General features: G+C 39.3%; 1 long non-coding RNA gene across 1 annotated transcript; it reads left to right on the top strand.

Annotated features, from left to right (window-relative positions):
* Nucleotides 1-860: 860 nt before the first annotated feature.
* LOC109308106 lies at nt 861-8,113 on the top strand. The gene is made up of 3 exons (XR_002100475.1): nt 861-1,120; nt 4,388-4,529; nt 7,252-8,113. It is a non-coding gene; the product is annotated as an uncharacterized LOC109308106 (long non-coding RNA).
* Nucleotides 8,114-12,771: the final 4,658 nt, after the last annotated feature.

Here is a 12,771-nt window from a genome sequence, read left to right as displayed (position 1 = left end):
GTGTTTTGGCATGCTAAATGATGAACTTTTCCTGGACAGTACTATCCTACAGCAGAGTTAATTATTTTACTGGTCCCCAATACAGGTGCATGTGTAGATGGTGATCCTTTACTGCAGAGCTAATTAGACAACTCCATAGAAAAGTGCAAGTGTAGATGTACCCATGGTATCCTTAAGATTTGCTTGCATTTTTAACAAAATGCAGTGTTAGTATAGGGAAATTATACTACACTGTGCATAAATAATAAATAGCAGCCTTCATTGAAAGTACAATACAATTTGGCCTGCAACATCCAAGATGTATATTTTGTTAAAGATACATTCTTTTCACACACACATACAAAATACTGTATATACAGGGTGCATCTATACATTCATTAATTCCCAGTAGTTACTGCACATTTAGTTGATACTTGCTTAATGAATTACTAATTCAATGCATGATAACTACACTTACTACGAAGTAGGGTCAGTGCATGGTTTTTACTGATGCTTACTGTGCAGTAGCCTAATACTACTGTACAGTAGTATATGGACATGGTTTCTGCCTGGCACGCTACTGCACAGTGTTATTAGGCTACAGGACATTATCTCATGTAGACGTTCCCACAGGGTAGGAATCACTATAACTATTATTTTGTTTATCCCTTTCAGCCCACCATCACTTCTCTCTGTGGTGCCACTGTCCCCCTACTCTTTGTATTTAAATTTCATTATTCCTATTCTATTGAGTACCTCTGCTCTCTGCAAGTCCATTCATAGCATCTGATGAAGTAGACTGTCGTCTTTCAGAGCTTTATGCATTTCTGAATCCGTCAGTCTTTAAAGGTGCCACTCTGCCCTGCCTTCTACACTCACCACTGAAATTTAGCAAGCAACTGTACTTAATAACGTGAAGAAATACTAAACAGGTTGAAGAGGAACTGAATATTTTGAATCCATTGGGGGAATTTTGACAGGTGGCAAGAAATTACAGAGATCTGGAAAATATTAAGAAGTCACAATCTGTCACTACCCATGTCTTTTTATTTTACATGCATGTCCTCATCTGCTTTCTGGACAGCAGCCGCTCTCAGTAGCAACATGTTACACTTTGATGAGGGACTTAATACATTTAAAGGTACTGCAGGTATTTTAAGACTATTAATAATAAAACTACCATCTGTCATTGATATCCCCTAATGTCTAAGGTTTGCTCAGAATAGTTGCATGAAAACAACCAAAGGAAAATCATCGGTGTAGTGAAATTACATTTTCTAACCAGTAGAACATTAATACTCAACTTTTATTTTCCTCTACTGACTGTAGGGAGGTAAAAATGCCTCTCTGCTTTAAAACCTTACTTTCAGCTTCTCTAACATCTATTTGTGGTTACAGCATTACAGTTTTCGTCAGTAAAAACAAGAGACTGGTTTCTGGGGAACTGCCTGTGTTTTACACTGGGGTTAATCACCCTCTGTAACTTGCAATCTCTTAAACTTTGCTGATTTCTTCATTAAAGATTGGGTGTTAATAATGCAGGGCTTCATAACACCACAATTAAGTAATAGTAATAGTGTAATGTAGCAACAGGGATCAGTACAGAAACTTCTAACACTGTTAGAAAACAATAGGTAGGGGGCAAATTTATGGGGACACATGAATCAATGAAACTTTAGAACTATGGTTTTAGCAGGTACTTGTGCCTAAGTGACAAGGAGAGACAACATCTTCTAATTTTAAAGCATTTGTTCCCCATTCACTTGCCTGAAGTAGGGATGTGCTTTAACTTTACAGACCAGGGGGAGATCCAGTGAAGTGGGGAGGGAACAGAGTTATGCTGCACCATGGCCATTTGATAGGGAGCTTCACTCATGGGTGGCTGAGGGAAGCATCAGTGTCAGCAGCCTCTGGGTTTTAGTGCTGGCCTTCCTTGAGCTCAAAATGGATCATTCTGGCTCACCATCACAGATGGGTTGCTGACTGCTGATATAGATTGCATCAAAAGCAGAATAGTAAAACCAGCTAATTGCCCATCAAGAATGATGGATTTCAGAGTGTTTACATGGCGCACCCCCACCCTTCAGGGCCAGCCATGTAAAGACTCCCTCCACTGCAGCTGCCACATCCTCCAGCCTCTTGAGTGAGGGCTCCCACCCCCACATACCTCTGTCTTTCAACAGGGCTTCCCCCCACCTCCCCTCCCCTCCCTCTCCCTGCTGGCTGTTGTTGGGGCTAGGCAGCACCACCACCATGACTATTTCTCCCCTCCCTATTTCTCTCTCTCCCTTCCTTCCCTGACTCCCAGCCCCTACAACAGTTGCCACCATGATACCCTGCTTTGCCTCCCCCCCACCCTGCACCCACCTGGGCCCATGCAGCCTCCCACCCTCCCCACCATCTCCCCCTCCCTGCCAGCTATTGTTGTGGCCCTCTGTCCTCTTCCTACTCCCCTTCCTCCCTCCCCACTGCCCAGCCCTGACAACAGCTACCACCATGATCACCACTTCACCTTCTCCCACCCTGCTCCCCTCCCTCCCTCCCTGCCCACTGCCTCCCCCTCCCTTCCAGGTGTTCTGTGGGGTGTTGGGGATGGGTGTTGGGGGGGTACTGCCACCATGAGCCACCCTTCACCCTCAGACAGGGAGGCGTGGAAAAGCCCTGTTGCTTGGGCACCTAAGGCATGTTCGCTGCTGCCACAAACTTCCCCGGCAGCAGCTCAAACTTGGGCCCATGAAGTTAATCACTGCCCACCCTCTCAGTAGCACATGTGCAGTTGGCCAAAAGCATTATGGACAGACAGACACACAGACAAACAGACTAGGCCCTTTATATATATAGAATAATGTTCAGATTATCAAATCAAGTATTCAAGAATTACTAAATGCCAGTAAAATTAATGCTGTGTAAGCATATACATTGTGGTCTTCTTAAATGATATGATAATATCATATTATTTCTATAGGACTCGAGACTTACTTAGGCTATGTCTGTATAGACTCCAGAGCATACCCTTGACTTCTGCCGAGAAATGTTCCACTCAGTGCAATTAATGCAACTGAATAAACTCTGGTGCAATTTAAGCCAGAAGAAAATAATCTCAATGTCACCAGCTACACGTTTAAATGCAATAATTTACTCTGCCATCAGACAGTAACTTTGTCAGATGGTACTATCCTATGCCTTAGTAAATTAAACTACTGCTCCCTAATTATGGTTCACATGTATATGGTGATGCTTTACTGTGCAGAAAATTAATCTATTGCACAGTAAAGCACATGTGTACACAAACCCACTTCCAGCTTTTTCCACACGTGCCTTACTCCTCAAAATAGCCAGTGAAAATAAACCTGGTTGGATGTAGTATCAGACTTAACTGATTTAAGACAGCATGGGGGCACCTGGGAGCCCCCACTTGGGGGGCTTCCCCTAGCCCTAGTCCAGAGTCCCTCATCCCAGGGCAGGGAACCGAGGGGAATTCACCTTCTGAACCCAAAGAGCTGCTTGCCTTAGCCTCTGGGAGTCTCAGGCAGCTTCAGCGAGTGGATGGAAATTCTTCTGCTCCTCCACAGCCAGTTTTGCCTTAGCTGCTGCAAGTCTGAGGCAAAACTAATGCAGGGGAGAAGAGGAATTTCCTTAGCACTCTGGGCTATTTCTGAGACTCACAGCAACTAAGGCAAGGGGTTGGGGAGGGGAAGAATTCCCCTCATCTCCCTCACATTGCCCTGGGCTGGAGAACCCTGGTCTGGGGGGCGGGGGGGGGGGGGTCCCCACGCTGGGATGCAAGAGTAGACACCTGGCCCAGAGGACTTCTCCCTCTCCTCTGTGGCAGCAGCTGAAACAATGAGCCACTGGGAAGTAGGGAGATGTGGGGGGAAGAAAATCCCCTCAGGTCCCCAGGGCTCCCTGGACTGGGGAACCAAGGCTGGTGGAAACCCCCTGAGAGGGAGCTCCCCCTAAGGTGTGCTGGCACCTGGACAGGGGGCTTCTTAGCCACCTGTGGGGGGACAGAAGCGGTTTGGGGATACTTGGCTGGCCTTTCAATGGCCAGCAGGCTGGGAGATATGCTCTAGCACCTGCAGCCTACTGGTCTGGGTCAGTACAGGCCTCCCCCGTCTTATGTCAGTTCAGTTGGTCATAGGCTCAATCTACACAACTTAAAGGAAGCTGCCTAGACTGAATCAATTCAGCTTCAGGTTTTCTGTCTATACTTAGCTAATATGGAAAGAGGTACCTCCACTTACAAGGAATTTTCAAAATTACAGAAGAATTAGTTTCACTAAGCTGTTTATAGCTAGATTGTGACTGTACTGGAGCCTTGAATAAGGGTTTTACAGTCTGTACAGTAATAGTTCCTGTCCTGGTTCCCCATTGATCCCATACCAATAGCAGATTTCTTACTCTGCAGTGGCTCAACTGCTCTGGCAATGCAAGGATTTGGAGGAACCCTTGTTGTACCTACATTGTTTTGCATGGAGACTAGAGGAAAAATCTAGCTAAGTTTGCTTTCTCTCATATGAGGATCTGGTCTGTGCATCAGATGCAGGAAAGTAAAGAATATATTTAGAATATTACATTAATATCTGTAGAATTCCTTACTTTCCTACACTAACTAGAGAGGGCAGGTTATAATCTTTCAGTTATGGAATCAATGGGAATCAGGCCCAGATCCTCAAAGGTACTTAGGGTGTACTTGGTAGTCATGTTGGTCTGAGACAAAAAGACATACAAAAACTAGAACTGGTTCCAAAATGATACCTTTCATTAGACCAACTGGAAAATGGCAAGAAAATTGTCCTTTTCTACAAGCTATCAGGATCAGGCTCTGGGAAAACTGTAGATAGCACAAGATGGTAAAAAGTCCCCATAGGTAGGAAATAAACTTCATTTTTGCACAGAGGGAGCTGAAGGTGGAAGGTTGTCCCTCTGGGTCCATGAAAGTATCTTTGTAAGCTGTGTTGAGTAGCTCTTTGATGTGTTGATCAGGTAAAATTCCTTCCCTGGAGGTGTCAGATAGCAGGCAGGGAGGTTAAATCTTGCAGAAAAGGACAATTTTCTTGCCATTTTCCAGTTGGTCTAATAAGGTATGATTTTGGAACCAAGAGTTCTAGTTTTTTGTATGTCTTAGAAGCCTAGATGATTTGAACCACCAAATCAACATCCCAAGATTTTGAGCCTGTTCCTTGGAAAGTCTGACACTTATTATATTGTAACCTAGTTCATTAAGAGTGAAGTGGTCTGGTCATTACAATGGAGATAGCAGGGAGGGAGAAAGGATCCCTTTTTCCTACAATTGCATAAACTTGTATTTCATAAAAAAAAATTATATGTATTTATATTTTCCTATTTAAAATCTTCTTTGTAGAAGATTTGCAACTTTTCTCCATTTTCGTAAAAAAAAATTAGTGCATCTCAAAAAGCAAGCGCCTATTTCAAGATTTAGACAGGGGGAAGACGCACATAAATCTGTGTGACCAGCAGAGATAAGTAGATCATAAAAAAGTCAATACACATCATAACCCTGAACACCTAACACAGAGATATGGGGCAGTTACAGATTATTATGGCAGGGATAGCATGAAAATCTATGATAAATCTATGCTAAATAAACCAATTATATTGCATACAATGACCCCCTCAGTAAAAATAATAAAAGAAAAACAAATCAAGAACACGTTATGAAGGCTTAAATTCAGTCCCAATTTTGTGTCACTAAAACACAGAATACTTCAAAGTCAAACATTATGGGAAGTGCTTTGGTTTGCTTTTATGAAAGACATTACAGAAATGTCCTATAGAAATGTCACTCTATTGTATCTTACTATATTTAAGAATTAACTACAGTGGTACAGCCACAAGAGATGAATATATACTGATGTGATCAACCCCATCAATTACTACTCACCAGCAGTTAATACAAGGCACTTGTGAGGAAAGGGGAGACAAAGAAATAAACAGATTATGAAAAAAAGGGCTGCATTTAATACCAGGATTTTTTTCATTCTGAGAGATCCTTATACTACAGTATTTTCTTTTTAATGATAAGAGCCTTTCATTTAAATGATGCAATCAGTATGCCACAAGCGGTTTCTTTCTTTGGTAGGAGGAGTTAGCAGCTCCAACATTCAATTGACCTGTTTCCAAATAATCTACAGGAAAAAATGAAGATTAAGTCCTCTAACAAGAGCAGTTTTCACAGTCTAGCATACAAAGAGAAGGATTCGGTAAAAAGATGAGAGGGCAAGCCGCATTGTGCTGGCTCACTTAAATCTTATTTCCAATTCACTAAATGTGTTATTTGACTTGGCAAGTGAGCTGGTATGTGTATTAGATCAGCAGGGAGCCTAATCAAGGAGATGCCAAGTTTGCTGCAGCCCCTCTGTGCAGCATTAGCCTCAACTAGTGACCTTAAGCAAAGTGGGTGGTTGAACCCAAAAGAGAATAGCATTAACTTTTGCTTGAAGTTCAGCCTGATTTGAAGTCTCCTTTTGTGCGTTATTCCAAAAAATGCAAAAAGCATTCAACAGAACTGAATCTAGTCTGCTCAGCACCATCTTCACATGCAAGGCTTTATAGAAGCTTGCCTCCATTAATGCTGACACATGCAAAAGAAATGAAAAGCATTAACTCAGCTAAGGCACTTGATTTTGCAGCTGCAGAACAATTCACTTTGTAACCCAGTAACTTGAAGGGTTTTTTTTTTTTTTTTTTTTTTTTTTACACCCAGTTAAACTGCTAATTTTCTAATTGCTACAAGAAGTATTTTCAAATATTAAAAATGTTGCAAATAAAACAACAACAAAGGCCATACAAAAAGTACATGCTGTATTAAGTGTTTATTCTAGAATTTCACAAGCTATAATGTCTATTGTACAGATTTTGAAAAATCCTATTTACTGTCTATATGGCCCTATTTACAAGATGACCATATAGACAGTTAAAATATTAGCCTTTCTCCTCCTAAGGTAAATTCTATTCTGCATTTATAGTTCTTATAAACAACATTTATTCCAAACCAAAAGCTCTTTATATGTTAAAGATTTCCACATTTCTCTTAAAAATCACAACCTACCAGAAAACACAATTTTTATTTATTCTAGGAGACATGTTATTTGTAGATTAGGGTTCATGTATTCTCCTGTAATTTCTTGCTTTAATTTTAGACCTTTGGTATGCTTGTGAGCTGTTTTCTGTTACCTTGGTTTCTAGTAACATCAAAGTTTCTATAAACACCCTTTAAAATACTGTTTATATCACTCTTTCCCCAGGTAGAGCCTGTATCTGCAACACTCTGCTAGGCTGAAGCCACGACTTAGAGAAATTATCATCAAAGTACATGTTATAAATAATGTTATCAGACTCCTCTGACAAATTGTCTATGTTTTCATTACTCTTCCTCTTCATTTTTACTGTTTCCAGACCTCTGACTGAAGATCACATGTAGATTCAGTTTAATATCTGATCCTCCATCAAGAAACTGTATCCTGTTCCTGCTGTGGAATGGATTCAGTAATTGTTCTAACAGATTTTTTTCCTTTTTTTTTCCCTTCAAGTATTATGTTTGGCCCCAGACAACCATCTACTAAGTTTCCGAGTCTCAGATAGTACCGAGGGTTTCAGAACTGTTTTCACCACATTCTGTGAATTAGCCAGTGCCCTTGGTAAGAAATGAATCATCTTTGTGATGCTTCATGGATAGCAAAATCTGAAGTCCCTGGCCAGGTATGCAAAGATGGGATGTTCCACCATGGCTGTGGAGCAGCTTTATTGTAAATGGCTGAAGTAGCCTTTGCAGGCTGTTATATACCATCTTCTCCATTGTGAGAGGAAGACCAGGAATATCTCAACGGTGCAGAATTCTACAGTGCTCACCACAGTTCTGGCTCATTTCTGCCCTTTTTCTTGGCTACATAAAACAGGACACTGCATATCACTGTACCACATCCAACTTCCACTCTTCCATAGTCAAACCATGTCAGTGGCCATAAAGACAGGAGTCAAGATATGCTCTGGAGACTGCCCTCTTGCCCCGTCTAGACTATAATTCCCAAGTATAATCTTATGGTTTACTAATTTACCTTTTCAAAACGAATGTCAAGTGTTGCAACTAAAAAATAAACAACTCCCAACTCCATTGTATACTAAGGTAATGGCTATGTGATTTTCAGAAAGCGGCAATGATAGAAGCTGCAAGCATATATGTAAAGTTTTAACCTGGAACAATTTCTTTCTTCTTGACTTAGAAAACCCTAGGGGAAAAAAGTTTTTTATGGAAATGCTAACCCAGTCTGACCTACAGCAGCACTACTGGGGGCCTCTGACATATCAGAGAGTGTGTTATAAAGGACAGCCATATAAAGAGAGTAAAATGAGGGGTTAAAAGTCACACCAAACATGCTGGAAGGCCTGCAGGCATCTCAACCTTTATTCTTTAATTGGGAGAAGAAGAGGTTTTACTAAAGACTAAGTCTACAATGTAGGCCGGCAGCCCAACCGGACAATATCATTGATTTGTGCGGTGCGCAGCACTTCTATTCCAAACTCTTTATGCAGGGCCTCTTTCAAACCTAGGACACATTTTTAAAGGAAAAACGTATTTTACTAATTTTTTTAATGAAACTTTGACTGCAAGGGATACTTGACGTTGGTAATCATTTGCAGACTCCTTTCCCCTTCCTCACTGCAGGACTGAAGGCAGTAGCACAGCTGGTTGTCAGTACAGCTCTTATTACCAACACCAATTATTGGTTTAAAAAAGCCTACTATTAGTATCTGGCTATATTTCTTCACTCAAGTCATTAAAAAAAGTCAAACACTAATCCTATGATATTAAATGTACCTGTTTTCACATTTTATCCCAAACCTTCAAATGAGAGGAATCCATGAACCATTTTATCTTTGGTTCTCATATAGGAGCAGAGTTTTAAAAAGTAATGTGAAAAAGACCCTCCTCTCATGTGATCTTCCTGGCAGGCACCATGCTTTGGAGAAAAATCCATGGGAGAAACACAGCAAGCAAGACTATTGAGTGAATAACTAGAAAAAAAATCTGTAATTCTGAATTCTTTCAGAAGGAACACGTAAAAAGAAAAAAAATCAAGGCACTTTAAATCAAAACAATATTATTTTTTAACCTGGCTAACATTTAGATTATTTGATGTAAACATTAAAATAAATATTCAGTAATGGCTAAGGATGCTACATGAAGAAAAAACAAACCAAGGAACAGATTCAGTTAATCAAATAACATTGCAGGATTTGGAGAGGGCCTGAGTAATTTTCAAACTAATAACAGCATTTATAATTATACAATGGGTGCCATTAAGAAGTCAATATTTACCACACTGCACTATTGGAGGTTCTTTAGTAATTCTATTTAGAATAAGAAATAACTGAAGTTTTTTTTTTAGATACTGATGTGTTGTAACTCATTATGTGCTGGCAACCACCACATATGCTGGAATCAGGAACAAAATATCATGCTTTGGATAATTTATTCTTCACCACAGTTGGGAGTATTAAATGTTTTAAATCCTTATACGATATCCATCCTAAACATACCCAACATGCCTTAGAAATACTAGATATCAGCCACTAGCAAAGGTGGGACACTAGATGTAGCAGTTTCAATATGGAAAAGCATCTCCCAAAGTTTTTGATGCTGCTGTCTTGGGGTTGTGAATTTTTGTTTATCAATATTAGTTAAATAATGGACTTGAACGTATCAACATTTTAGCAAAGAAAGGATCTGAAACTTAGTTTTGCATCTGGTGTCTGTCTTACTCAAAACAAGAGCCTTGGTCTGAATATGACAGACCACAGGAAAGTTAATCTCTGGGCACGTCCACACATACACCATAATTACAGTGCATTAAGTTTAGTACCTGTAATAACAGGTACTAAACTTCATACACTGTAATTGGCACTACTGCACATTAGCACAGATAAACGCTTATTTTGTGATGCTTAATGCCCATTGAACTAATCTACTGCACATTACTGCATTAGCAGAGTTTTTGCCAGCCATGCTACTGTACAGTAGAGTGAGTCCAGTGGGCATTAAGGGTCTTATGTAGACATGACCTCCGAGTATAAATTTTCCAGCTTGGGTCTTTTATGGTAAGGTACTATTGGCTGGGTAATCCTAGTAAAATTTTAGTTTTGGAATTGGGGAGGGGGGGGGGTAGGGAGAGAAGGCAGAATTCCCCCTGGATACTGTTAGATTGCATTAATAAAATGTGGATTATCAGCTGTATTCCAGATCAATATGTTGACCTGGCAACTCATGTTCGATTGGCCTTCCCTTAGTCTGATGCCTGCACATACTTTCCTAGTATCACTTATCTGAAAAGACACTACTTCCTTACTTCATTCTGTAATAACTTTAAGGCAGTTATTGTTTTGTTGCTGTTCTTTTAATGAAGATGGAGGATATTGTTGTGTCTAAATGGCAAGTATACTTTGTGTCTTATGCTCTTTCAGGTAAGTTGTCACAGTTGAAAACCCTGGATATCTGCCTAAAAGTTTACCCTATCTACCATTTCCCCATTTGGCTTTAAATTATTCTCTCTACATAGTGCTGAGCAGATGGATCAAATGTTATTGTTTTAGTTTCACTGTGATAAATATAAAACATGCATTTGTATACAAGGTTTCCTGCCACACATTATTTGTCTGTCACTCAAATTTTTCTCCGTGCGACAAAAATAAGTATGCTAAAAGGATTAAATACATTCCACGGGGATTGAATATCATGGTGATAGAACGTTTAAAATCTTGGCATTCTAAAGTTTCATAAATAGCACTGGATCCTAAAAATGTATACGAATGTTTGGAACAGTGGACAACTACTCACCTGTGTTTACCATAGAATTAAAACAGGAATCACAACAACAGTACATTCTCTAGTTTACCCTCACCTTTGCAGACTCCCCGGACATTCACTATTACTTACATAAAAACTATAAGGCTTCCACAAACAGGGCTATGTCTTGGACACATCAAAGATTATTGCTACAAAAATGTTATTCTTTAAATAATAAGTATGTTGACCATTCAACTTGACAGTACCTGTCACACTTCATCAAAGACAAATTAGCATAGTTAAGGTCACCAAAAGGAAACTATTAAAACAAATGTTTTCATTTCTTCTGATCTGGTACTTTTCCTACAGCACTATATATCACTTCTGAATTGCCTAATTAAGAGTGATGCCTTCCTTCTATTCCAGGTCTACAATGCAAGCATTTACCTACCCTGCATCCCTTTCAATATATATTCATAAAACAAGGAATACTTTGAGATGTAATAGAAAAATCCATCGATTCATTACCAAACCAATAATACTTTTTTAACAAAGTTATTGATTCAGTTAAAAGGACCACTGATTTTTTAATATAAATCCATATTTAAAATTTCCAAAGGGATTCCTTTCAAGCTTTGGCCCTTTTTAGTATAGGCCACAATCCTGCAACTTTTTACAGACAGATGAATCCCTGTTCCTGCAGAATCCCCCAGGAACAATTTGCATGATTTGTGAATCTTTATTTTTTTTTCTTGGGATTTGGGAATTGTATTTTTTTTCTGAATAATGAAAAAAGGAATCTAGGTATCCCATATATATCTATCTAAATTAAAACTCTTTCAGATTTTGTAAACAGAGATTTAACTATGAGCCAGAAGAGGTGAAACAATATAAAAACGAGTTAAACAGAATCAAATGTAAATCATTTCAAAATATAGATTTCACTATTGATTTTCTGCCAGAAGATGAGCTTGGCTAACCTACAGTAGCCTCAAATTATTAGCAGTCTGTATGATTATGATTATGTTATTTATTTTAAATCAAAATAAGTTCATTGCTACTCATTTTTAATCCTCTCTTGAACAAGTCATAATATCCTTTTTCAGATTAAAAGTATGGTTCATGAACTAGCTAACATTTTAGAGAGAGCTAGAAAAAGGAATCAACAAACCGTAAGCACAACCTCTTCATAAATTCAGATCATACAATAGTTTCTAATAAAAAAGTTCAAAAGAGGTTAGAGAACATGAATCTACTTTCAGAGTTTGGGGCATCATCTCATTAAGGGTAGACTTGGAGTCTGAAAAAGGCACTAACTCAAATTTGTAATGATTTCACTTTCAAATTTCTTTTATCTCAGCTGCTGCTACTTCAACAAATAACAAGTGCTTCAGATATAATAAGCAGACTAATGAGCACTGCAGCTGATTACTAAAATACTGTAATACTTCCCAAGGCATAATGACATCTTTTTCAAAATTAAGAATAAGGAATATTTTTCTTCTTCATTGCCACAGAGTATGACCTCATTCTAAGCCACAAATCCAACTTTCCAAAGTAATATTGAAGAAAGCAGTCTCTCAGTAAGACTAATTCTGTTCTTAACGGAGCTTCTACTAACTTGGCGGTCTGCGCATTCACCATGACTTTGGTGTCCCGTCCCTATCCCCACCTTCCCCCGTCCCATTCCCCACCCCCTCGAACATTAGAAATAGGCTATCTGAGGTGTGGAACTGACATTGTAATGGTCACAATGCACTCTATAAAGCTTTTGCTATCCTGATTTTCCTGTGTTATAGCTGGGTGCACCTTTCAAAAAATGCACTCTCTTTCAGTGACGTCAGATGTTTGAAAGCCAAAACATGGAAATGCTTTAACTAACATGTTTAAAATAGAAGGTGGGATCTGCACTCCTGTATTGTGTCCCTTTTACACCATTTTACAATATCAGAGCAGCACAAGGGAACTCTAAAAGTCAAGGGATTATT

Source organism: Crocodylus porosus, unplaced genomic scaffold (assembly GCF_001723895.1).
Source record: "Crocodylus porosus isolate Cpor-Errol unplaced genomic scaffold, CroPor_comp1, whole genome shotgun sequence".
Taxonomy (NCBI): Eukaryota; Metazoa; Chordata; order Crocodylia; family Crocodylidae; genus Crocodylus; species Crocodylus porosus.
The sequence above is the reverse complement of the archived record's forward strand: the minus strand, read 5'-3'. Positions and strand labels throughout refer to the sequence as shown.